The sequence below is a fragment of the Helicoverpa armigera genome, chromosome 8, assembly GCF_030705265.1.
Source record: "Helicoverpa armigera isolate CAAS_96S chromosome 8, ASM3070526v1, whole genome shotgun sequence".
NCBI classification, from domain to species: domain Eukaryota; kingdom Metazoa; phylum Arthropoda; class Insecta; order Lepidoptera; family Noctuidae; genus Helicoverpa; species Helicoverpa armigera.
In genome coordinates, this window is record NC_087127.1 from 3,289,535 (window position 1) to 3,317,074 (window position 27,540).

The 27,540-nt window shown below is 41.7% G+C and overlaps 1 protein-coding gene across 1 annotated transcript in view; it reads right to left on the reverse strand.

The window, feature by feature from the left end:
• Positions 1 to 27,540, reverse strand: part of LOC135117212 (hemicentin-1-like) — a 475,120-nt gene that overhangs the window by 40,909 nt on the left and 406,671 nt on the right. The window lies entirely within an intron of this gene.

Sequence of the window (27,540 nt, forward strand, 5' to 3'; positions counted from 1 at the left end):
AAGAGAGTACGATAAAGACAAGAGATCTGGTTTAAACCAGCTCTCAGAAATCAGGATGGCGTGAACATTACTATTACTAAAGATCACGACGAGTTCACAGTAGTGACTCGGGACACTTTGAGCATTAATGTTGCAGCTTCAATAAAAGGCGAGGGTTAGCAGCTAACTGGTTTATTTAATAATTGTTACAATCTATCCACCACCATACAAATATCATAACTATAACTAAGCCGACGGTACATATTTCTCCCCCTTAAGCTAGTCTTATCTATAATCTCTAAATATCTACTTATCTCTAAATACAGTCCGCAATAAGCTCGCAGAGCACGAGCAGACGCTCCTGGCGGTGGTGGTGTGGTTACCGGCTCTGACGCCGCTTCAGTATCAGTCTTTTGTGAATTCTCACCGACATCGCCAGAAGCGTCCTCGAATGTGTCCTCAGTCTCCTGACGGACCGGGGGAACCTCCCGGTCTGGTGATACATCTTTAGGCCTCTGCCTCGAATTTTGCGGGCAGCGGAGCGGCAGCGGTGGCGGGGCGGGAGTGGCAGGATCTTACGCGTATAATCAAATGGACCGGCCCTCGAATACAGCGGCGCGGGAGCGGCGCGGCGGCGGGCAACGAGCGGTGCGCTCCAGTCAAGCGGTGACCGCCCGCGTTGGGCGTCTGCATTGTAGGCATAGTGTTATACATTTTTTTTGTGACATATCAAAATGTCTTCGGACGTGCAAGGGCTAATTATTTCGGCCATCTTTGAGAGGACACTCATATGGAACAGCAAACACAACAGAACACAACACTACACTGCTATAGTGCCGCGCGATCTGCCCGCTAGTTTCGAGAACAGGTATGCGTTGCCCGCCCCGCTCCCGCGCCGCCGCCGGTGCCGCCCCGCTGCCCGCAAAATTCGAGGCAGAGGCCTTACTAGCGGAAACAATGCTTGTTCGAGATAACGAGTGGCGATTCTTGTTGTACATATATGTTACAGCCAAAGTGATTGGTCATTGTATATAATACCCAAATTGACTAGACACAGACACACACTAGACAGTGTGATAGATCTAATTCATAATAGCTGGTCAAAGTTAGCCAAAGTAATAATTATGGTATTATCGTCTGACTACTTACTAATTCTTAGAAACGGCTCAAGTTATTATCGACTCTTTTTATGATAAATCATCAAATGATTCCTCCCACTGTGAGCGTGAGCGTGCAGCGTGAGGTCAGACTGTTAGTGCCTTAAACCTACGCGTTGAACAAGGTACGCCGCCGAGACGGGTCCGTGTCTCCCGAAGACGGAAGGCCGATAAGGCACCCGAACTCATCGCACAGGCCCACGTCTACGGTGGCTGAGAGTCATCTCTCGACCACACAGAAGGAGGCGATGGCATCCCAGTACCTCTCGCCCCGGACCTTGGCTTGAACCAGGGCCGGGCGCGAGAGGTCGCCGCTGCCGACTGCCTCGACGAGGACACGGCGGTGCCTTTCCCGGGCAGGGCACACTCCGGGCCGTCCGTACAGTGGCCCAAACCACACGTCAAAGATGGGACCTTTCGCTACTAGGGGTGCCCTGGACTGTGCTAACTAGCCTTTTTCGAATTATATTAAGGTCAGCTACCAGGCACTTTTGTTAGTTAACATGAAATAATAATCTTTACGTACTTGTTTTATTACATTATCTAAGTCTATGGAGATATTATATAAAATTGCTAGTTAATGTGATTAATTCTGTGTCAATTATCACTTTATCCAAATTGAGTAGATATTATAAATGATAGCTAGATAATATGTATAATATGCGGACTTATTACTTTGACTGTAACATATGTATATAGGTACAATTTGATCAACATGTCTTCGCCAGCAATCTCCGCGCCCAACGTCTACCTTGTACGAGACCGGTCCCGTCTGTTCGACTACTGTGGCCTAAGAAAAAGACAATGTTATGTATTGTGTGTGTGTGTGTGTGTGTAATGTGCAGAAATTTTCTTCCTCTTACTGTGTCATCATCATCATCATCATCTCAGCCATAGGACGTCCACTGCTGAACATAGGCCTCCCCCTTTGATCTCCACAGATACCCGTTGGAAGCGACCTGCATCCAGCGTCTTCCGGCGACCTTTATAAGGTCGTCTGTCCACCTCGTTGGTGGACGTCCTACGCTGCGCTTGCTAGTCCGTGGTCTCCACTCCAGCACTTTTCGGCCCCATCTGCCATCTGCTCTGCGAGCAATATGGCCTGCCCATTGCCACTTCAACTTGCTAATCCGGTGGGCTATATCGGTCACTTTGGTTCGTCTACGGATCTCCTCGTTTCGGATTCGATCACGTAGAGAAACACCGAGCATAGCCCTCTCCATAGCTCGTTGAGCGACTTTGAGCTTTGAGATGAGGCCGATAGTGAGAGACCACGTTTCGGTGCCGTAAGTCATCACTGGTAACACACATTGGTTGAAGATTTTCGTCTTGAGGCACTGAGGTATGTCGGACGAAAAGACATTGCGTAGTTTCCCGAACGCTGCCCAGCCGAGTTGGATTCGGTGGTTGACTTCTTTCTCGAAGTTGGACCTATCTAATTGGACTATTTGTCCTAGGTAGATATATGAGTCAACAACTTCGAGTACCGAGCTTCCAACAGAGACTGGGGTGGGCTGAACATTGACATTTGACATAATTTTCGTCTTGTCCATGTTCATTTTCAGGCCCACCCGTTGTGAAACTCGGTCGAGGCCCTCGAGCATCATACTGAGTTCCTCCATCGACTTTGCCATGACTACGATGTCGTCGGCAAACCGAAGGTGAGTGATGTATTCGCCGTTGATGTTGATGCCAAGTCCTTGCCATTCCAGGAGCTTGAAGGCGTCTTCCATTGCGGCGGTAAACAGTTTCGGGGAGATTACGTCCCCCTGTCTTACGCCTCTTCTCAATGGAATCGGCTTCGTGCTATGCTCCTGTACTCGGACCGACATGGTGGCGTTATTATGCAAACACTTCAACACCTCGATGTACCGATAGTCAATATGGCATCGTTGGAGTGACTCAAGTACCGCCCATGTTTCCACCGAATCGAAGGCTTTCTCATAGTCCACAAACGCTAAGCATAATGGCAAGTTATACTCCTCGTTCTTCTGTATAACTTGCCGCAGCGTATGGATGTGGTCTATGGTACTAAAGCCTCTTCGGAAACCGGCTTGTTCCAAGCCTGTGTTCGAGACGGTTCGTGATAACCCTTGAAAACAGCTTATAAACATGGCTTAGAAGTGTGATGGGTCTGTAGTTCTTCAATAGGCTGTTGTCACCTTTTTTGAAGAACAACACCACCACACCCCTGCTCCATGCTTCAGGCGTTTTGCCCTCGGACAGGACGGAGTTAAAGAGCTTCTGGAGGACTTTAAGTGCCGGTGTTCCACCCGCTCTCAGAAGCTTTGAAGTGATTCCGTCCTCACCCGGCGCCTTGTTGTTCTTAAGCTGCTTCAGGGCCATCCTAATCTCGTACAGACTGATGTCCGGGATATCTTCGGTATAATGTCGGGACAGCTTGGTTCTTGGATCTCCTGCCAAGCTGTCAACGGACTTTGCGACCGAAGTGTATAACTGTCCATAGAACCTCTCATAATCTCGCCTAAAACCTCTGCCTTGGTCGACGCTATGCTGCCATCCTCCCGTTTCAGCTTAGTCATCTGGCTTTGCCCAATAGACTTGTCCTTTGCGAACACTTTGGAGCCTTGGTTTCGCTGTATGGTCTCTTTAACACGATTCGTATTAAAGAGACGCAGATCGTGTCGCAAGGACTTGGATATTCGTCTATTGAGCTGCCTATATGACTTCGCATCATGGGAAGACTGCAACTGTAGCAAGCGTCGTTCAGCCATGAGGTTTAAGGTTTGCTCGGTTAGTTTTTGAAGTCTATTTTTACGGCAGGGTCTAAAAAACTTAGACCCTACCGTGCGGACAGTTTCCACTAGTCCGTCGTTGATCTCGTCCACTGACACTAAGTTCTCAAGGCAAGCAAAGCGATTAGAGAGCTCGAGTTGAAAGCTTTCCGGGTTTTGAATATGGGACCGAGTAGGTCGGAGCGTAGACTTCATCAGACTGGACCTTTCAAGTTTAACATTGATATTCAGTGAGGATCTTACGATTCGGTGATCGCTTCCGGTTTTTACCCTGTTGATCACAGAGACATCACTGAATATCCGTTTCTTGTCGATCATGAAGAAGTCTATCTCGTTTCTCGTGAAACCATCGGGACTCAACCAGGTCCATTTCCTGTGAGGCGGCTTCTGGAAGAAAGAGTTCATCATGAAGAGTTCCTCTTTCTCCAGAAAGTCAGCCAGCCTCTGTCCCCTAGGGTTCCGTTGCCCATATCCAAATTGCCCCACGCTCAACTCATCACCGCTTTTCTTGCCCAACCTAGCGTTAAAATCCCCCATAGCAACAGTGAAGTGGGTTTTGGAACTATGTATGGCCCTACTTACGTCCTCATACATAGTCTCCACCTCATCATCGGAGTGTGACGAGGTCGGTGCGTATACCTGAATGACCTTCAGCGAATCTTTCGGATATTCTGAGTATTAGGTATATCACCCTGTTCGACACACTGTCGATGGTTGTTATGTTGTTTACGAGGGACTTGTGAACGAGAAACCCGACACCACCTTGGGACTTTTGGTCGCCCTCCCGGTAGTAGAGCAAGTTACCAGACTTCAGGGTTACGGTGTCCTCTCCCGCTCTACGGACTTCGCATAACCCTATAATGTCCCTATGTAACTTGCTCAACTCCTCTTCCAGCTCGCAGATCTTCGTCAGTCCTCAATGTGCGTATGTTGTGTGTTACCAGGGCCAGTCGTCGTGGGGGTGGGTAGCCGGATCTCTTCCGGAGATTCTTAGCACCCCCTGCTCCGCCGTTACCTTGACCGCTACCCGCGCCAGGGATAGCGGAGCTGCCGGGGACTGGGGGCCTGGTTTCTGTGCTTCTCATTGGGGGGTAATTGCCTTTAATCGCCACGCTTGGCAGGCGGGTTGGCGATCGCAGTGAGGGTATGCAGTACGCGGAGGACGCTGCTGCCCGACCTCCGGTTTGTCCCTTAGTCGCCTCTTACGACACCCACGGGATGATTTGGGTTCTTACTGTGTAGGTTTTAGTAACTGTTCTACTTCGTTATATGTTAAATCATTTGAATAATTCGCGCGTAATTCAATCAAAGGTTACAACCTTTGATTGAATTACGCGCGCCGTGTCGTCTTTTTATTTACAGATTTTACAGATTTTGTTGTATAAATAATGAAATAAAAAATTTGAGAATCTTCGTGCAAAGGAAGTTTAGTATTAACTGTGGGTACCGGGATTCTAAATATTCTATTTTTCAGCAGTTTACAACACATTTTTACTGATTTCCACTTTTTTACATAAATAGAATCACAATAAAAAATCTATCATACGTAATATTTTATTTTATTAAAAATCATTTTATTTAGTCAATTGTTTATAGTCCGGTCAAAATAGACATAAAAGTAGTGGTCAAATAACAAAAATTCCCGGAAAGCTGAATTTTGGTGGAGAGCTGGGGTTTATCATCTATCTATCTTATATATAAAAATTAATTGCTGTTCGTTAGTCTCACTAAAACTCGAGATTGGCTGGACCGATTTGGCTTTTCTTGGTTTTAAAATGTATGGAGTTCCAGGGAATCTATCTATACAGGGTTACTGGTAAGTAGACCGCATCCTTTCAGGAGGTGATAGTACTGGTCAATACGGACAAATTTGACCCTGGCATACACTGGGCAAAAGTTAACCCGTTTCAAGATAATCGAATTTTAAGATCTTTTCTTTACAAGTCGTCTAGGTACACGTATACATTTTTATTACAAGTTAAAAGTCTCGTTTTTGCGGATTTTTGTGTGTTTTGTGGCTTTTTGGATAGCTAGATAAATGTAGATGTTTTTTAAGTATTCTGCACAAAAAAATGAAGAGTAATATTTTTGAGAAAATATCTTTTAAAAAAGTAATTGCTGTTCGCTATAATTTCCTCTGTGATTTGTACAGTTTTATGGTTTGTTATTATGAAATGATTAATCTTCTATCCAAAAACACACAAAAATCCACAAAAACGAGACTTTTGACGAGTAATGAAAATTAATACCTGTACCTAGACGACTGATCTTGAAATTCGATTATCTTGAAAAGGGTTAACTTTTGCCCAGTGTATCCCAGGGTCGAATTTGTCCGTATTGATCTATACTATCACCTCCTGAAAGGATGCGGTCTACTTACCAGTAACCCTGTATATATAAAAAAATAATTGCTGTTCGTTAGTCTCGCTAAAACTCGAGAACGGCTGGGCCGATTAAGCTGATTTTGGTTTTAAAATGTTTGTAGAGGTCCAGGAAAGGTTTAAAAGGTGAGAAAAATTCTAATAATTGCCGGGAAAATCTTCAAAACAGCATTTTTCTATTTCCCATAAAAACGTTTTCTAAATAAAATGGAGAGTCAATTTGTAATTTATTACCGCTGCATTAAGTTCAAATTCGCGTGCGCGTTGGAGGATCTAATATCGCGTTCTGAAACTCAACAAACGCGACAAAATTGCATAGTCTCAAAATACATAGTACATAAATAGTGGTCGGCTTCGAGAAACTCAATTTTAATCATATCGAATCGTATCATAATCTGTCCGATTATTTTTTTTATAAGACTATATAGAAATCGAAAGATAAATCTTAAGTTTTGTCACAAATTAAATTATAAATCTTAAGTTAAATTTCTGAACGCAATCATAATATTTGACATTAGATTTGACAACCAACTAATATGTCAATCCATCCTGTCGATACCTATGAGTTACGATATCTATGAGTGCATCCTTCTATCTTTGTGGCTACGTGCGCGAGAACTTTCCTTACTTTGGTGATCCTTTGTGATAGTGACATTCCATAGGTTATATAAAATTCTATATTGCCCACGCAGACAAAGTCGCGGGCAACAGCTAGTTATAAATAAAATATTAAAAGTCCCCATCGATCCCATGTGTGCGTCAAAAGTTATTCGAGGTTAAATGTTAAAATTTTCGGTTTTTTGATTTTTTTTCGAAAACGGTAAGTTTTATCAAAAAAAACATCAGACCAAAGTTGTAGATCTTAACATGATCTACAAAAATGGCATCAACAGTTTTCTCCTAAATGTTACCATTCTCGAGATATCGTGATTCAAAGAGTCATACTAAACATGATAATTATGCACATTAACCCCTCTGCTCGACAAGATTTTGACATATGACTTTACCGTTGGTTCGGCGGGATATTTTGAATCGCGACATGGAAGTCAAAAATTTGTACTAACTTTCAACACAAGAATTCTAAGTCCATAATGCCTGATCAGAAGTATTTTAACTATAACTTTAGAGCTCACTTATTTGACAACAACGTGCAAAGGTCAAATGGGGTCACTGAATTCAGAAGAAGATAATAATTACGGTGTTTTTAAGTCTATCGAAAAGTTAGGCATTTCAAATTTGGTGAAAACTTACCAATAAATAGCCGTAATATTAGCCGTGTAGCGACGGCTTAAGAATACATATGTCGCTACCCCTTCTTCCAGTGGGTGTCGTAGAAGTCGACTAATGGAGAAAATTGCACCGAACACCAGTGCGAGAGAAGGAAAACTCGAAAAAAAACCCTCTATCAACCCGTCTGGACAGCGTGATAGCAGTAGGCTATATTCCTCTAATGTGCAGAACAAAAAAGCCACGGCCCCTAGTTCCCGGCAGTCCCGCTATTCCCGGTCACGGTGGCGACCGTGGTTACGGTGGGACAGGGGGTGCGAAGAATCTCCGGGTTACGGGAGGCCACCAAACACAACTGACTCTTGCGACGTACAACGGCCGCACGCTACGGCTTGACTCGCATCTGGCGCAACTCGAGGTGGAACTTGGGAAGATTAGGTGGCACATATTAGGGTTATGTGAAGTTCGAAGAGAGGGGGAGGACACCATAACCCTCGAATCAGGTCACCTAGTGTACTTCCGAGAGGGAGACCAACAATCCCAAGGTGGCGTTGGGTTTCTGGTTAATAAGTCCCTAGCTGATAACGTTGTGGAGGTGTCTAGTGTGTCGAACAGGGTAACGTACCTTATCATAAAGCTCACCGACAGGTATAGCCTCAAGGTAGTGCAAGTGTACGCACCGACCTCGACACATTCAGACGATGAAGTGGAGGATATGTTTGATGATATATCAAGGGCCCTCCACTTCACTACAAAGACCCATTACACCGTTGTCATTGGGGACTTTAACGCTAAAGTGGGAGTACAGATTTGCGGCGAATCGGCAGTAGGATCCCATGGATTTGGAAGCAGGAATCATAGGGGGCAAATGCTCGTCAACTTCCTCGAACGCGAGGGGCTCTTTTTGATGAACTCCTTTTTCAAAAAGCAGCCCCAAAGGAAGTGGACGTGGCAAAGCCCCGACACTATGACTAAAAATGAGATTGACTTCATCATGATGAACAAGAAGCACATATTCAGAGACGTCTCCGTGATCAATAGGTTTAATACCGGTAGCGATCACCGACTTGTCTGAATATCAACTTCAAGGCCGAACGTTTCCGTCTGATGAAGGCCAGGCTCCGACCAACACTGCTCCAAACCATGACAGGATCCGAAACGTTCCAGTCTTTGGAGAACCGATTTGCCGCCGTGGAAACCACAACAGACGTTAACCAGAACCACGAATATGTGGTTCGGATCCTCAGGGAGGAAGGTTCGAGATTCTGTAACATGCAGCGTAAGGGCAAGAAATCAAAGCTTTCGGAAGAGACATTAGGGCTTATGAAGAAACGACGTGAAAACCCGCCTGTCACTTCGTCAGCTAAGCGGGTTCTAAACCAAGAGATCAACAAGCATGTACGACGCGACCTCCGGTGCTCCAATACTCTTGCCATTGAAAGAGCAATTGAGCTAAATCGGGGGTCAAAGGTGTTCGTACAATCTCTTGGAAGAAGCCACTTGACGAAGCTGACCACAACAAGTGGAGAAGTCGTTTCTTCGGTGCCGGCAGTCCTTTCGGAAGTGGAAAATTTCTATGGCCGGTTATACGCATCGCATGCATCTCGACCTGATCCCGGAAATGAGGATTCTAGAGCCACATTAACACGCCATTTCACTGAAGACCTGCCAGAAGTCAGCAGTGGCGAAATCGAGATCGCTCTGAGACACCTCAAAAATGGAAAAGCCCCTGGCGAGGATGGCATTACAACAGAGCTTTTAAAAGCAGGAGGTAAGCCCGTACTGGGGGAGCTCCAGAAGCTTTTTAATGCCGTCCTGTTTGAAGGGAGAACTCCAGAGGCGTGGAGTAGGAGTGTTGTCGTCCTGTTCTTCAAAAAGGGAGACAAAACCCAGTTGAAGAACTATCGACCCATTTCCCTCCTAAGCCACGTCTATAAGCTGTTCTCAAGAGTGATCACGAACCGACTAGCGCGAAGACTCGACGAATTCCAACCACCGGAGCAGGCTGGGTTTCGGAGCGGATACGGCACCATAGACCACATCCACACAGTGCGGCAGATTACACAGAAGACCGAAGAGTATAATCAGCCCCTGTGTCTAGCTTTGACTCGGTTGAAATCTGGTCTGTTCTGGAGTCCCTGCAGCGTTGTCAAGTAGATTGGCGATACATCCAAGTGATGAGATGTCTCTACGAAGCCGCTACAATGTCCATCCAAGTACAGAATCAGCAAACAAGGCCCATACCGTTGCATCGAGGAGTGAGACAAGGGGATGTAATTTCCCCGAAACTGTTCACTAATGCAATGGAGGAGACGCTGAACTGGAAAGGACGCGGCATCAACATCAATGGCGAACACATCTCTCACTTGCAATTTGCTGACGATATCGTCATCATGGCGGAAACGCTGCAGGACCTACACCAGATGCTGAACGACCTGGCTGAATCTTCTCTACGCTTCTCTCTGCGGCCTACGGATGAACTTGGACAAAACCAAGGTCATGTTTAATGAACATGTTCTACCGGGACCAATTGCAATACACGGCGCCGTTCTCGAAGTTGTTCGGAAATATGTATACCTCGGGCAGACATTGCAGTTAGGTAGAAACAACTTTGAGGACGAGGTGAATAGGAGAATTCAGTTGGGTTGGGCTGCATTTGGGAAGCTACGTCGAGTCCATGACTTACGGAGCCGAAACGTGGACACTGACGGTACGGCTGGTCCACAAGTTTAAAGTCGCTCAGCGGGCTATGGAAAGAGCTATGCTCGGCGTTTCTCTGAGGGATCGCATCAGAAATGAGGTAATCCGTCAGAGAACCAAGGTCATCGACATAGCCCACCGAATCAGCAAGCTGAAGTGGCAGTAGGCTGGCCATATTAGCCGAAGAACCGATAACCGTTGGGGTAAACGAGTTCTAGAGTGGAGACCGCGCCTCGGCAAACGTAGTGTAGGACGTCCTCAGGCACGGTGGAGTGATGACTTGCGCAAGACGGCTGGCAGGAGCTGGATGCGAGAAGCCGAAAATCGATCTCAGTGGCGTGCACTTGGAGAGGCCTATGTCCAGCAGTGGACTGCGATAGGCTGATGATGAATCGCATCACTTTCTCAAACACAACACAAACGTCATATTTATAACATTTTCAATCCGTTGCAATACATTTCGTGCACTTATTTTTGTTCAATAACTAAAAAATCAGCACATAAAATACACAATAAAAATGAACAATTTACAAGATCAAAGTCACAGACAAGAAGTAGAGTTTGGAATGGAGTATTTTTTTTTTCAATCAGCGCGTGCAGCGGCGTGCATTCGATACCTAAATCGGATATTTATTATAAATAATTATCGAATACCAATTTTATATATACCTATTTTTTTATAGCAACTTATTTCAATTTTATTTATTAATTTTAAATTATAGGTTCAATTTGTTTTTGTTGTTAAGAAAAAAGATATTTAAGTTTTATGAAAGCTTTTAGCATTAAATTTTTATATGTATTATTTATTTTGGTGTTGCGTCATTCGTAATAATTTTTAACTTTAATTGAATTTTTATTACCTACTAGCTTTTGCCCGCGGCTTCGCTCCCGTCAACTGACTTCTCTACTTTACCCTATTTTTTTTTTCATAAGAACCTTCTCCTGACAATAACAAACACAACAAAAAAAGAATTAGCCAAATTGGTCCAGGCGTTGTTGAGTTATGCGCTTACCAACACATTTTGCGATTCATTTTTATATTATAGATTAAATTAATTTATTATTATATTATTATTATATTAAGAATTTTAGCTAACAGCCCTTTCATCGATAAGAATACAAAGGGCAAGAAAGAGATGGACGTATTAGAATTTCTTAATGAAAGAAAGGGACTTTTCCAAAATACATCAACGAGCGTGAGCGCGGTTCACCAACCACCAATTTAAATAGACCCCTGTGGTATTTCGTAATATAATTAAATCAAAGCCAAATTTTCGTATTGATACTTGCCGTTGCTATCCTTTTTGTAACTAGATGTCCTGGATTGTTTCCCGCACCATTTCATCGCGCATATAGGCATTTTTTTTGTTTTTTACTAAATAAAATCCTCAATAATTTAGCGTGTTCGCAGGTCATAGACTTGGTTGCTACTAATGGATCGTACTGATCGTAGCCTTAGGCATCGTTCAGACCAAACGTATTGTCGGCCGCTGACTGTGAGCGCGCGTTACGCAGTTTATTGCTTTTCCATATATATTGAAATTGTCGTTCACACCGAACCGACTATACGCTGTTACGTCGTCTGTTGTAGCTGACTCTCAGTGGCCGATTATTTTACTACGCGACTATGCACGGCGGACGCGGATTGGCTACGCGGACGCAGTTGCCGAATAGCGCCGCTCCGCCGCGTACGCACCGCCGCGCCTCGGTACAGCACGTCGATAATTAGTGTCCCTTTTATATAAACTTAAACGTATTAAAGATAGTAACTCATCGAATGTTTTACTGTCATACGAAAATATTTCTTGAACTTATTTGGATAAAGTCTATATTCGAAATATAAAGTATGAAATTGACCAAGAAAACATCTCTTCAAATTTAAGGGATGTACCCACAATCTCTTCTTTTTATTATTTTCGTCTTCCTCTAGAGCTTCGCAAATGGCAACTATCTGAATGCGCATCATTTAATTGAAATATCAGTAAAACGTCTGATTTGAAAAAAAATAATTACGCTAGTTTTATCGTATATAAAATACTACGAGCAACTTCAAATACTGAGCCCTTTTATGTGTAGAATAGTCAGCCACTCAGCGTACGCATCTAGTGTGAACCTACAAGAGCCTATTCTTTTGTTCACACATGTAGCGCATCGTACGCTATAGCCTATTGTCGGCTTGGTGAGTACGCGTACTGCAGATTGAGTCGACGTTCACACTGGGGCAGACAGTGAGTATACTCACAGTCAGCGGCGGACAATACGTTTGGTGTGAACAATCCCTTATAGTGCGCGCAAAATCGCTAACTTTTGGCGAGCGTCGGGGCACTGTATGCGCAGTCAAGTGGTTTTATAGTCTTTGGTACATGGGTACATGGTAATAAAATTATTATTAAAGATGCCTTGTTAATGGCAGTAAAAAAGTCAAGGTTTGAGAACAACTGAAAACCGACGCCAAGGAAAACTCATCCGCAAACAGAATTCACAGTGGTGTTATAACGAAAATAGAGAACCATTGATATTATTCGGTACTGTTTTTTCGGAGTCATTTGATGCTAAAAGGACGAAAATTGTGTCTGCAGAAATTTAAGATAACAGCCGGGTCGGGAAAACCTGTAGTGCATGTGTATTGGAAAAAGTTACCTATTTTTGGAAAGGCACCGCATGTCCATACTATAGTTGGCGTTTTCTATCAAAAGTGAAAGTTGCTCTGAACAAGTATTGAAAAATGATTTTTTTATCTGATAAAACAAAGGGATTTGAAGAATTCTAAAAAAAATAGTTGAGTTTAGTCACTTCCAAAAAATGTGATGGAACCAAATTACACCAAGAAAGTTCTCAAACGTAGGAGGCGAAAATGTTATAGTGTGGGGCTGGTCGCCACTGTTTAGTGTAAGACCCTTCAGAAAGGTATTATTAAAAATAGGCGAATTGAAGTACTATAATATTTCATAAACAAGCATATCGTTATAAGCTGCCCACAGACCCACGCCTACGGTAGTCGGGAGTGTTCGCCGCAGCCACCTAACACCTGGACTGTATGGTACACCGTGCCCTTGGGGCTGTCCGCACAGTGGTGACACCCAGCGCCTCCTCACGACCGATTCGATACAGGTACCACCCGAAACAAACGTATCCGGTGAGCCGCCATGACTCCTCCCGAGCCACTTCTCAAAGAGGGGTCAGGAGTTAGGAGTTCACAGTTTAACTTTCAGTTGCATTGTATAATTTTGTCAGCTTACTATTGTTATGTAATAGACTTTTATTGAAAATATTACTTTTTAAAAGAGTTTCTATGGAGTTTCTTGCCGGCTCTTCTCCATGAGACCAACTTTTTGGAACCGTGCAAATAGTGTGACGTTTCATAGGAGCCTGCAAAGGCCTTTTTTGAAATAAAAAGATTTTGATTTTGATTTAGAATTTCAACGTGGGCACTCTAGCCTCAGTGAAAAGCCACGTGAAAACCCGCCATGACCCAAGATAATATCGAGGCTATGTGGCAATTAATTCTCGCAGACCAACATGTAACATACCGTGACATAAATCCGGTGGGCATAACGATTTTTTACGCTCCCCAAAATTAAGCAAAGTTCAACGTTTCATACAAATAGGCCATTTTGACTACCCCCACTTCAAAATGGAATAAATGTTTCAAGAACTGGTTTTAATGCATGCAAAAGTGGAGATCAAGCATCGACTAGACTCTCTCGACCTCTAAAAGTCTGATGGTCCGCCTCTTAAGGCCTTCAACTGCTCTAACGGCCCATCCATCTCATATGGATCTACGTTCAGCAGTTCGGTTCACACTTACTACATGTAAGGTATCCCCGACAGTCATGGTCCGCTTCACAGGCCTTCATGATTCACCCTCTTAAGGTTAGCATGCATGCAATTTAGGGTTCAATATAATGAGCGTCTCATGCTCCCATCACTGTGTCAAACACAGTCCATAATAAGTGCCTTCTCAAAAGTACAGAGATCTCCACCACTCGTTGATAAATAAGACAAATTATTCAGGTTATAAACAATATACTTAAAAATTACAGTGTGAATGCAAAGGTATCATGGCACTTATAAATATACTAAACTATAGCTAGTATAGTTAGTCTAACTCTTACAGTTTATCAATACAATGAGATCAAAATGAAATAAAATTTCCTTGACAAGATGTCAAGTTATCCATTTAAATAAGACATTAATTATTCAGTTCTTAATCTGAATAAGTCTCATTTTCTTCTAATACTAATTAAAAAAGGAAAACAAATAACAAACAATAATTCAGTTCCTAATCTGAATCAGTATCGGACATACAATGGAACGGCTTCAGTTTATCCCGAGCCAGTACATTCTCATATGAACGGCCAGTTTTATTGCTAGCCTTAACAACATATCTGTCATGCGGAAGAACTTTGGTCACAACAAATGGTCCATCATATCGTGGCACTAGCTTGCCACTTCTAAGGCCCTTTCTAAATACCCTTCTCTGCACTAGAACCAGCTGACCAACCTTAAAAGGTGCCTCGATACGTTTACGATCGAAATTCACCTTCGACTCCTGAACAGCAGTTTGCATTCTAGTAGTAGCAGCCTCCCGTAGGTTTTTAAAACAGCCTGACCTAACAGGTGTAACCAAATCTCCGGATAAACGAGGCCGGAAACCGTACAACAGTTCTAACGGCGCACACTGGGCGGTAAATTTCGCTCGCCTTTCGTAGGAATTTTTGAAAAATGAAGTTTGTTTTCGGTTTATTTTGAGTATGTAGGATTGTTGGGGACATCAAAGCATACACTAATTAGTGGATCTAGGCACTTTAAAAAATATATACACGAAGATAAACGGGTTTGTTCATTTTCAATGTATGGAAATGCAATTTCTTTTCCTCATAAAACATTTTCTATCCGTGTGGTACAGTTGAAACTTTCAGGGGTTGTTTTTCAGACCTTAGTGAAGGCATATGATCAATCATCATGTTCCCGAACGGTCCCGTTAAAAAGTTATGGGCTAAACAAAAATGCCTATTTTGATGATTTTTATCCGTCATCTTTAGGTACTTAAATGACAGTTATTTATTTTTTGTGCATCTTATCAAGTACATAGTACAATAATTATTTACTTTTGACCTTAAATACCCCCACTCCACGAGAAATAGGTACAGGAATACCTCCATTATACTATTGGTTGCTGTTTAGTCATCATGCGTTGATTTCAAGTTTTTTGCTTACTAAAATAGTCGGTAAATATCAGTACTGATCTACTGACTGAGTGCGACAGGTGTTTCGTATTACAGCTTCCATAGAACACATTCACCTAAAGTGCATTTCCTAGAATACCTTGATTTTAAAGTACTCACATGAACAATAAAATCAACAAAATCTATGGGTTGTGATGTTTTTCCTTGTTATGGTGCTTTAACTGACGAGAAAAGGAAGTGTTATGTAGAACAAAGAGATAGGCAAATAACTGACACACAAGTAAAGCTGAGATTACAATCTGTGTTGAATTTAACAGTGAAGAGATTATACCAATCTCTTAACACCGAAAATGTAAACAATAATTTGACTCTCTGACCAGTAAATGGGGTTTTGACGGTGCCTCTGGACAAAGCAATTATAAACAGGCAATGGAAGGTGGAGACGATTCTAGCACTTTCATGTGCTCATTCGTGCCTCTAAAAATTGAAAATGGAGAATCGGAGATTTTGGGAAAATCCCAAATCATCCTCAACTTTTTATTGCCGACCAATTTATTTTAAATTTGCCAAAGAAAATGATTTGAATATACAAGAAGAAATACAAGAAGAAACACATCATCAGCGAAATGTGATGTGTGCCAAGCGAAACCCAAGGAGATGAATGACATAGACCAGGTTTTACTTAAAAAGCCTACGGAGGAAATTTATAAGTTTGGCCTGTCTATGCTACATGCTCCCATTAGATGCATGGAATGCATCCTACATATTGCATACCGAGCTGAATTTAAGAAATGGCAGGCCAAAGGTGATGAATTTAAAGAAAAGCTGGCTATTAGGAAAAAAATAATTCAAGAAGGGTTCTGGAATAAAATGGGACTTCGCGTGGATGTGGTGAAACAGGGTTCTGGAACAACGAATGATGGAAACACTGCAAAGAGATGTTTTGCTGATCCCGAAGCCACTGCTCAAATAACAGGTATAGATGCAGATCTGATAAGAAGCTTTGGAGTAATTCTCCAGGTGATTTCATGCGGAGAATTTGTCGACGTTCAAAAGTTCAGAGCCTACTGTCACGCAACTGCAGGAAAGTTTATTGAGCTTTATTCTTGGTACTACATGCCTTCAAGTGTTCATAAATTGCTCATCCATGGTGCCGACATTATAGAGCACAACAACTTTATACCAATTGGTAAATTATCCGAAGAAGCGTCTGAAGCGCGCAACAAAGACTTTAAGCATTTTCGGTGTTTCCGCTCAAGAAAGATTAGCAGAGTAGCTACTAATGAAGACATCATTCATAATCTCTTGGTTTCGTCTGATCCCTACATTTCTAGTATTAGACCTAAAATAAGGCAACTTAAATACCAACCTCTTTCAGAAGAAGCTAAATTATTGTTGTCATTAACTTCCAGTGAAAATAAAGAAAATTTTGAGTTTGTGAATGTTGAAGACTGCCCTGATCATGAATAATTATTTTTTTCTTTTTATGGACTATTTTAATTTAATTTTTTTGTCATTTTGCCAAAGTTTACTTTTTTAAGTCTTTTAATTGTTTCTTGATATAATATACATTACATTTATATACTTACATATATTCTTTCCTAATTTATACACATTCATTTCGACAGAATAATAATAAAATACCTGAAGCCAATGAACTTAAAAAAAAGAGATTATCACTAATTAGACGAGACACTTACGTTTTTTACAACTGTATTATAACAATGAATTATGGTTCAATAAAGGGTCATTAGTACAGTCGTTATTTATGACTATTTTTACACTACCTGATCCTTTGTTTGGTGTTATTGTTTTCCTGGAAAGACCAGATTAAGGAATTATTTAACAATAGGGCCGTTCATGTGAGTACTTCAAAATCAAGGTATTCTAGGAAATGCACTTTAGGTGAATGTGTTCTATGGAAGCTGTAATACGGAACACCTGTCGCACTCAGTCAGTAGATCAGTACTGATATTTGCCGACTATTTTAGTAAGCAAAAAACTTGAAATCAACGCATGATGACTAAACAGCAACCAATAGTATAATGGAGGTATTCCTGTACCTATTTCTCGTGGAGTGGGGGTATTTAAGGTCAAAAGTAAATAATTATTGTACTATGTACTTGATAAGATGCACAAAAAATAAATAACTGTCATTTAAGTACCTGAAGATGACGGATAAAAATCATCAAAATAGGCATTTTTGTTTAGCCCATAACTTTTTAACGGGACCGTTCGGGAACATGATGATTGATCATATGCCTTTACTAAGGTCTGAAAAACAACCCCTGAAAGTTTCAACTGTACCACACGGATAGAAAATGTTTTATGAGGAAAAGAAATTGCATTTCCATACATTGAAAATGAACAAACCCGTTTATCTTCGTGTATATATTTTTTTAAAGTGCCTAGATCCACTAATTAGTGTATGCTTTGATGTCCCCAACAATCCTACATACTCAAAATAAACCGAAAACAAACTTCATTTTTCAAAAATTCCTACGAAAGGCGAGCGAAATTTACCGCCCATAGTGCGGCGACTTCCCCGTCGTATTATTAATAATAATAGAACCCACAAATAAACACAGAAAGAGATCAATTTATTGATGAAAAATTCCAACTAGCCTTCAACTTCTACAGAGAAACAAGTCCGACGGATAGAATTTATATCCCTAAACAGAAACCCTCAAAACACCTAGCAAAAATCATCAGTTACATGAACAAAATTATTATCCCTGAAAACATTAACGAACATACAGACTTTAACACAGTACAGACAGTGATATATTGTGCAGCATGGACCACAGCTAAAGTAAATGGGGCAAAGATTGAGCTCCGACCAAAAGAAAGTAACAACACTGTAAGACAAGAGTACGAGCCTAGCTGGCAAAAACGACTAAAGAGGAAGTTAATAGACTTAAGATCAAAACTCGGTAAGGTCACACAATATATCAATGGCAACAGAAGTAGGAAGGTACTTAGACACATAAATACAATCTTTGAACAATACAAAACACACACAGTACACGAAGAACCAAACACACAAGCAATACACATTCTCGACACACTCAGACAAAAACTTTCGGTCGTAACAGGCCGATTACAAAGATACACAGCATGCACCCAAAGAAAGAAACAAAACAACCAGTTTACACATAACGAAAAATTATTTTACCGAAATATCAGACAGGCTACATCAAATTTGCGGGCAAATCCGTTAAATGATGACGATTCTAACACCCCAGACCCAGAGATACTACAAAGTTTCTGGTCAAACATCTGGGAACAACCAATAGAACACAACACACAGGCAGAATGGATACAAATAGAACAGACACAAAACAGTAACACTCCAGAGATGGTATTTGAACACATATCCCCACAGATATTTCAAAACGTGCTCTCCCGATTACACAACTGGAAAGCACCAGGGTCGGACCACATACATAGTTACTGGTACAAAAAATTTACAGCAGCTCATGGTTATTTACACACTTTTATAAACAAGTTTATCCAAAACCCCGAATCAATACCCTCATATATTACTTCCGGCACAACATTCATGATACCCAAAGACCCTAGTGACCCCTCTAACCCCGCTAAATACAGACCCATCACATGCTTGCAGACCTTGTATAAAATTATGACATCCTGTATCTCTGAGCTAATATATAAACATATAGACAGCAATAGTCTTCTAGCTGAACAGCAAAAAGGATGTCGGAGGTTTAGCCAAGGCTGCAAGGAACAATTAATCATTGACTCAGTGATCCTAAAAAAGACCCTCAAAACCAAATCTGACTTATATAGTATGTATATAGATTACAGAAAAGCTTACGACTCGGTTCCCCATTCGTGGCTGATTCAAGTTTTAGAAATTTATAAAATTCACCCAACTTTGGTTAAGTTCCTTAAATCTATGATGAGTACATGGACCACTGTACTCAAGCTAACGACCACAACCCAAACAATAGAAACGAACCCAATTAAAATACAAAGAGGGATTTTTCAAGGAGATTCACTGAGTCCGCTGTGGTTCTGCCTTGCTCTAAACCCGCTTTCTAATATACTAAACACAAGTCCATTTGGAATACCTTTAGCAAATCAAGAAAATACCGAACAACCTCAAAATCAAAACAACGCCCTAAGCCACCTATTATATATGGATGATATTAAATTGTTTGCAAAATCTGAAAACGATCTATACCAACTAGCTAACCTTACAGAACAATTTACCAATGATATACAGATGGAATTTGGTATAGATAAATGCAAAATAAATTCAGTTAGAGCAGGACAGAACTACAGGCACCACTACACCACAGAATCTGGAGAGCAGATAGAATCTTTAGATGAACAGGAGACTTATAAATACTTAGGTTACGCACAGTCATCCCAGATACTGCAGAAAGACACTAAAAATAAACTTACACAACAATTTAAACACCGCCTTAACACAATTCTTAAAACACAATTGTATTCACGAAACACTATAAAAGCCATTAACACGTTCGCAATACCTGTATTGACATATTCTTTTGGCATAATTAACTGGACCAAATCAGACCTTAAGAACCTACAGCGCAAAATTAATACAACAATGACCAAATTCCGTAAACATCACCCTAGATCTTGCCTGCAAAGACTGACCTTACCCAGGAAAGAAGGAGGTAGAGGACTTATAGATATTCTGAATTTACATAATAAGCAGATCAAAACTCTCCGACAGTATTTTTACATGAAAAATTCATCATCCACACTTCACAGATTAATATCCCAAAACGACCGACGCTACACACCCTTAAATCTACAAGACACATCTGAACAGAAGAACGAAAGAATCACCGACGACAAGACCAAACTGCTAGAATGGACCCAGAAGTCTCTGCACGGCAGACACCGCCAAGATTTATGCCAACAAAATGTCGACAAAGAGGCGTCGAACGCATGGCTAAATCGAGGCGAACTCTTCCCGGAGACTGAAGGGTTCATGATGGCGATACAAGATCAAGTAATTGAAACAAGAAATTATAGAAAATACATTATTAAGAACTTAAACAATGATATTTGTCGAAAATGCAATAGCTCACCCGAAACCATACAACACATAACCGGCGCATGTAAATCAATAGCCCAGACCGACTACAAGTACAGACACGACCAAGTCGCAAATGTCATTCACCAGAAACTAGCCCATCAGTATAAACTAATTAATTCCGTAGTACCATACTATAAATACACCCCAGAAACCGTCTTGGAAAACTCTACAACCAAACTGTACTTCGATCGAGCCATCCTTACCGACCGCACAATTCATTTTAACAGACCAGACATCACACTCATAGACAAAACCAACAAGACCGGATACTTGATCGATATCGCCGTCCCAAACACCCACAACATGCAGCATACAATAGCCGAAAAACTAACTAAATACATTGAGCTTAAAGACGAAATAACACGTCTCTGGCACTTACAAAAAGTTACCATCATCCCCATAGTCTTATCCACAACTGGTGTAATACCTAAACAGCTCCATCAATCCCTTCAATCTCTTAACCTGCCTCCAAACACCTATCAATTGCTTCAGAAAGCGGTGATTCTGAACACCTGCCGACTAGTTCGAAAGTTCCTTCAATGTGAAATAGATACACACCAAAACACACGCACACACTCTATCACAGCTATCCAAACACACCCAGATAATAACCAAAACGTCATCAACCCAACTGGTGAACACTTGGCTTAGGCCCGTGTCGTCATCAGATACCAAGCACCCGGTTAACCGGAGGAAAAAAAACATAAACTAAAAATAATAATAATAAAGCATTTATTTCGAGTAACTAGGACTCATATCAGGTTAGTAACAATATTTACTTAAGACTATGTTAGTAAACTACAATATACAATTTGGTTACATAAAGAAGAAACACTCACTATGAATCGCCGCTACAAGATTCCAGCCGAAATCCTGGAGCAACGATTCAGTATGCAGCAGTCCAACCTATCAGCCACCATGCCCAGTATACCATTGGAGCTGGCCCGCACCCTGCGCACCAGGGATGCACACTTTTTCCGCATAATAGTATAAAAGCAGTCTACGTGCATTTCAGCGAACATCCCTGATGCACTACAGAAGCGAGGCAGCCCCATCAGCACTTTGAAAGCATTGTTGTACTGAACACGAAGGGCGCTGTACGACTTAAGCGTAAAATGAACCCACAGGCTGCTGGTATAAAATGATGTACAGTAAGCTCTAAACAGCGTTACTTTAACCGAGTTAGAAGCACGTGAGAACCTGCGGGCAATCATATTCGCTCTCACCGACAGCGCCCTCCGCTCACGTTCTATGTCGTCATCATCCTTGAGGCCAGCGGTCAATACGTGTCCGAGGTACTTGAACTGGTGTACCCTCGTCAAGGCAACACCATTCAGTAAGATAGGAGGCACTGCTTCTGGATATTTACCTCCAGCCCCAAACACCATAACGACACTTTTTTTTACATTATACACCAGGCCGTGAGCTCTGGCGTAGGTTTCACACACACGCACAAGGTTTCTCAAACCACAAACTGAGGCGCTGAGCAGCACCATGTCATCAGCATAGCTTATGTTGTTAACACATACGCCATCGATATAGCATCCGACTCTGGTGCTGCTCAGCTCCACAATCAGTTGGTTCATGTACAGATTAAAGAGTGTGGGAGAACTCAAACCTCCCTGTCTCACCCCACACTCCAATCCGTAAGGGCCTGAATACGCTCCATCCCAACGAACTCTGTTGACCTGGTTCCCATACCAATATTTAAAAATATTGATAACTTCAGGTGGTAGTTGAGCATCATTCAGTTTTTTCCAAAGAATATCATAGGAAACCAGGTCAAAAGCACTCGAAAGATCGAGAAAACAGGTGTAAACCGGTGTACTACGGCCAGTGTAGTACTGCACAGCATGCTTAAAACCCAATATTGCACTCTCTGTTGATAAACCGGGCCGAAACCCAAACTGATTATCGTGCAATACGATGTGTTTATTTAATTGAGCATTAAGCACGTTGTCGAATACCTTAGAGACCACAGTAGCTAGAGATATCGGCCTATAGTTATCCCTATCAGTTAAGTCACCAGTTTTCTTCTTTACTACAGGAACCACAACTGTTTTTAACATATCACTGGGCAAATACGCATGACTCAGACAAAGATTATAAAATAACGCCAAGACTCGCGGCAAGTGGGGCCCCGCAAATCGAAGATGTTCAATGCTGATCCCATCATGTCCAGGAGATTTCCCTCTAGACATTGACTGTAAGATATGTCCTATTTCTTTAGCCTTTATTCTGACTCCCAAAGCCATCTTGGGCTCAACATTGATCATCGTCTGCGACGGACCTAATGAAGACTTGACTTTAAATTTATCCCTAAACAGATCCGCTATTCTCTGAGCATCACTCACACCATCGACACACACAGGCAGGCCCGCTTTATGGTCAAATTTATTTGTATTTTTCCAAAATGCACGAAAGTCTTTCTTGGAATGATTAGAAGCCAAGATATCCATTTTTATTTGGTCTTCCCGGTCTTGGCACCACTTTAACCGAGATTTAAAAATTCTTTTTGATTCACACATTTTGTCATAATAATAACCAGAGGAAGGCCTACCATACCCCGACCATATTTTAAAATTTTCCCGGGCAATCTTGTGTGCTTCGCTAACGTGTTTGTTCCACCCCGTAACAACTTTCTTTCTAAGACACTTACGATTAAATCGACCCAACGCGGACGATTCACACAACACCTCAATTATTTGATCATACAATTTATCAATGTATTGTCTATGATTAAAATCTGTACACATATAATCACAACAATCATGAAACTCCATTGGAAAGTCTATCAGCCTAAGCCGTTTATGACATTCCCTATTGTACGACTTAATTTGTGCTAAGTCTCTCTCCCCCCACGAAACCTTGTCGTTTACAATTAAACCAGAGGCACATCTCTTAGGTACAACTACATCTAGATCACATTCAATTATTAATGGAAAGTGGTCAGACCAAACAACATCGTATTGAACATACACTCTAGTGACTGATTGTGCAGCCGCCTTAGTTACCACACAGTGGTCTAGCCATCTAGACGAACCATGCGCCTGACTAATAAAAGTGAAGGCATTAGATGTCACACCTAATTGTTCAGTGTCAATACACAACCAGTCTTGCTCACTACAGAACCCTAACAGCTCATTATAGAAGCGCTCCGCTGGGTGGGCATTGAAATCCCCCAATATATAAACACACTCAGTACTATAGCTATCAACTATTGCACTCACCGCACTGAGGACGTCCGTGAAGTACGCCAAATTAATTACCTTGTCGGTAGGCATATAGATGCTAAACACTAATATTGATTTATCTTGTAACACTATTTTTATTGCACTTATACGCGGGTTATCACACGGAATGACGGTAACATTGGGGTAAACACTCCGCTTAATGTTCGAGTTCAATCCTAATTGAACTTTAGGTAAGTACATTTCCCAATTATTTTGGTCATCACCGACATAAGCCACGAGTGCATCAAGTATTGTACGATTATATCGCTCAATTTGACCGTTGACCCTAGGGCTCGCCACGGCGTTCATTATATGTTTTATTTGGCGCTCAGTACAATACTTCTTGAACTCGTGACAATCAAAAGCTTTTCCACGATCACTAATAATTCTGTTTGGCAAGCCAAACGTTTTTATAAACAGATCTAGTGTTTTAAGAACATTAGCACAACTAGTATCTCGCACTGCCTCAATCCATATTAACTTAGTAAATGAATCTATGATAGCGAAAATATACATCTTCCCAGAGGGACTCTTGCAAAAAGGACCGAGGTGGTCGACATGTACCGTGTGAAAAGGCACTGGCACCTTTTCAATTGGATGCAATAAACCAACAAGTCGACCCGTAGGCTTCTTAGCGTATTGACACGAAATACAGCTGCGTACATATTTTTGAATAAAGCGACGCATATTACCAAACCAATACTTGCTCTTAATTGCGTCGTAAGACAAAAATTGACATGACCATTACCATCATGGAAAGTTTGCACAAGGGACCAACGGCATTGTTTTGGAACTACAACCTTGAGATTATTATTATTCATCTTTCTAAATAAAACTCCCTTTTCAACTGTGTAGTCCGCAGCCAATCCTTTCGAGTTACCGTTCGCTAATTCGTCGTCTAATCTCGCGATGCGTGGGTTTAAATCACGCTTCGACCATGTCCAGCGTAGAGCGTTACAGTCAGTTACTAGGGTGAACTTAACGCCACTTACGTACACCCTAAACTTCTGTAAGCTCATAACCACGGCCATGGTCTCAAGCTCGAAACTATGGTAATTTTGTTCAGTGAGTGTAGTTTGTCGACTAGCATACGCGACAGGTTTCCACGCACCATCCGGTTGCTTTTGGAGCAGGATACCGCCTAGACCAACCTTAGACGCGTCGGTATGTATCTGTGTCTCATGATCCGGGTTAAACAAAGCCAATACAGGCCGGCTAATAAGTATAGCTTTCAGTTTATCGAACGCCCCCTGCTGTTCATCACCCCAGACCCAGGGTTGATCTTTTTTTGTTAATAAAGTGATGGGTCGGGCAATTATCGCGAAACCTTTAACATACTTCCTAAAATAGTTAGCCAAGCCCATAAACTGCCTACACTGATGTACATTAGTAGGTATGGGAAAATCACGTACAGCATTAATTTTATGTTGCGCCGGCTTAACTTCACCCTTACTGACTTCGTGTCCCAAGTATTCAATTCGTGGGACTAAAAACGAACATTTATCGATTCTGAGTTTCATGTTTGCATCACGTATTCTTTCTAACACGGCCCTCAAACGGGTCAACGCCTCACGATTATCGTCACTATATACCAGTATATCATCTAGGTATGCTGTGGCGCACTCAAACTTTAACGGACCTAATATGTCATCAATAGCTCGCTGAAAGACAGCAGGTGCATTCACAAGTCCGAAGCTCATACGTGTGTATTGATAATGCCCGTCGGGCGTAACAAAAGCTGTATATTGCTTACTGTCATCTTCCATTTGTATACAAAAATATGCAGACAAAACATCGAGACATGAGAATACACGCTGCTTCGCTAGCCTATCAAGCTGATCCTGTATAAGCGGCTTAGGGTAATGCTCTTTTTTAGTTATTTTATTAATTCCCGGTAGTCGACGCACATACGTTTTTTGCCAGGCTTTTTAGGGATTAAAAGTACAGGGCTGGCGTAAGGTGAGTTAGAAGGCTCTATAATTCCCTTCTCTAATAAATCTAGTACGGTAGACTGCACGTCAGTGGTAACTGTCATGCACCTTAACTCAATAGTAATAAGTACGATTTTCCTATAAAACTGTTACCACTGATCTGAAGTTGACTGTACAATAGTTCTTACGTGTTCACGGTCCGCAATCGACATTCGGTAGGGTCGGTAATAAATTGGTTTAGTATCTGTAAGTTCTATTTTCATTTTTACAGCGCATTTACCTATTGTTTGACCACACTCAGAAAAGCAATCAGAAAAATCATTTAGTAAACATTCAAGTTCTAACTTAACCGAAGGTTCCAACTCCGTTCCGACTGCATACCCACACTTTGCGTCGCGGACTGTTATCGCACGTACCACACACTCACTGCTAGGTAAGTTAATAACATCCGATCCTAAATCAATCATTTTAACACAGACCCGGCCGTCACGCACCTGCGCGTTATGTTTAGGTACAACAAATTCGGACCGGGGCGGGGCTTCAAGTGTTCCGATTCCGGTATCATAATAGTTCCGTCAAAATCCGGACAAGCCAAAACTATTTTATTTACACCAGGTGAAAGCTGCAGGTCCTCCGGTGTATGTAACCGAACACGCTCGGCATCCTCAGAAATGTCCGGTAAGTCCGATAGGTAATTTGCGTTATATATCCTTAATGACGTGGGAGTCTTTATAACGTAAACATCAGGATAGTCAGTAAATGGTTGACCAATAATAATGCCTATATCCTGCGCCCTATCGGGCACTAAGTAAGCTTTAACACCTTCGCACGTAGCCTCATCGGCCGTAATGGTAACTATTGTTTCCGCGAGAGGTTTAATTTGCGACCCCCCGAACCCTTTTATGACACTATCACTCGACACATTCTGTAAATCTAATCTCAGCTGTTTTGCTAGAGACTCTATTATCGTAATGCAAGAACTCCCGAAATCAATAAAAGCCTCAGCATTACACCCGTTAACGGTAACCATCATGTAATATTTGGCACTTGAATCGGATGAATTTTTAATAACATTTACCTTTTGCGTATTGTTCGACGTACTTGCATTACGACTTTTCAATTTCAAACACTCGTCCTTAACGTGCCCTAACTTATTGCAATAAGAGCACTTTCTTATTTTACGAAAACAATTATTTTCACTATGTCCCTTCTTACTACAATAGGAACATACCGTATCTAAATAGGTATTTTTGTCGCGAGTTTTGTAGGTACAACGCGCAGCGACGTGTCCGCGTCGCTTACATACTCTGCATTTTATCCGATCTTGCGTATTATTATTGATAACGGAGTGTACACTTTGTTTTGAACTCACTGAAATCTTTGTATTGGTTTGCAATGACGATAGGTAGTTCAACAAGGCGCTGGGGTCGCGGCAACCCGCGGAAATCGCGCCAATTTCAATGAGTTCACTACCAATTGTACCTACAATTGCCTCCGTAATCAACGACGGCGCAAGTCCGCACGCGTTGCCTAACGCTAACTTATCATACCTAATAGAATTGAATAAAATCCATTTCGGGCGATCGAATGACATTTACTAAATCCCGTAACATGTTTAGTTTACTCTTATGGGATGGGAAAGCTGTAAGTAATTTAGCCTTAAAGTCCGTCCACGAGAGATTAAATTCTTGTAGTTGGTCGTACCAGCGACGGGCATAGCCTTTTAATTTAGAGGAACAATTAAAAACTAAAGTTTTCTCATCCCATCCGTACATTCGAGATAGGTATGCCCTCGACTTTACGAAGCCAGATCTCCATTGTAATTAACGATGTTTTCGGATCAAAGTCCGGTATTGGGTCACTTCGCCCCACATAGCGTAAATTATTAA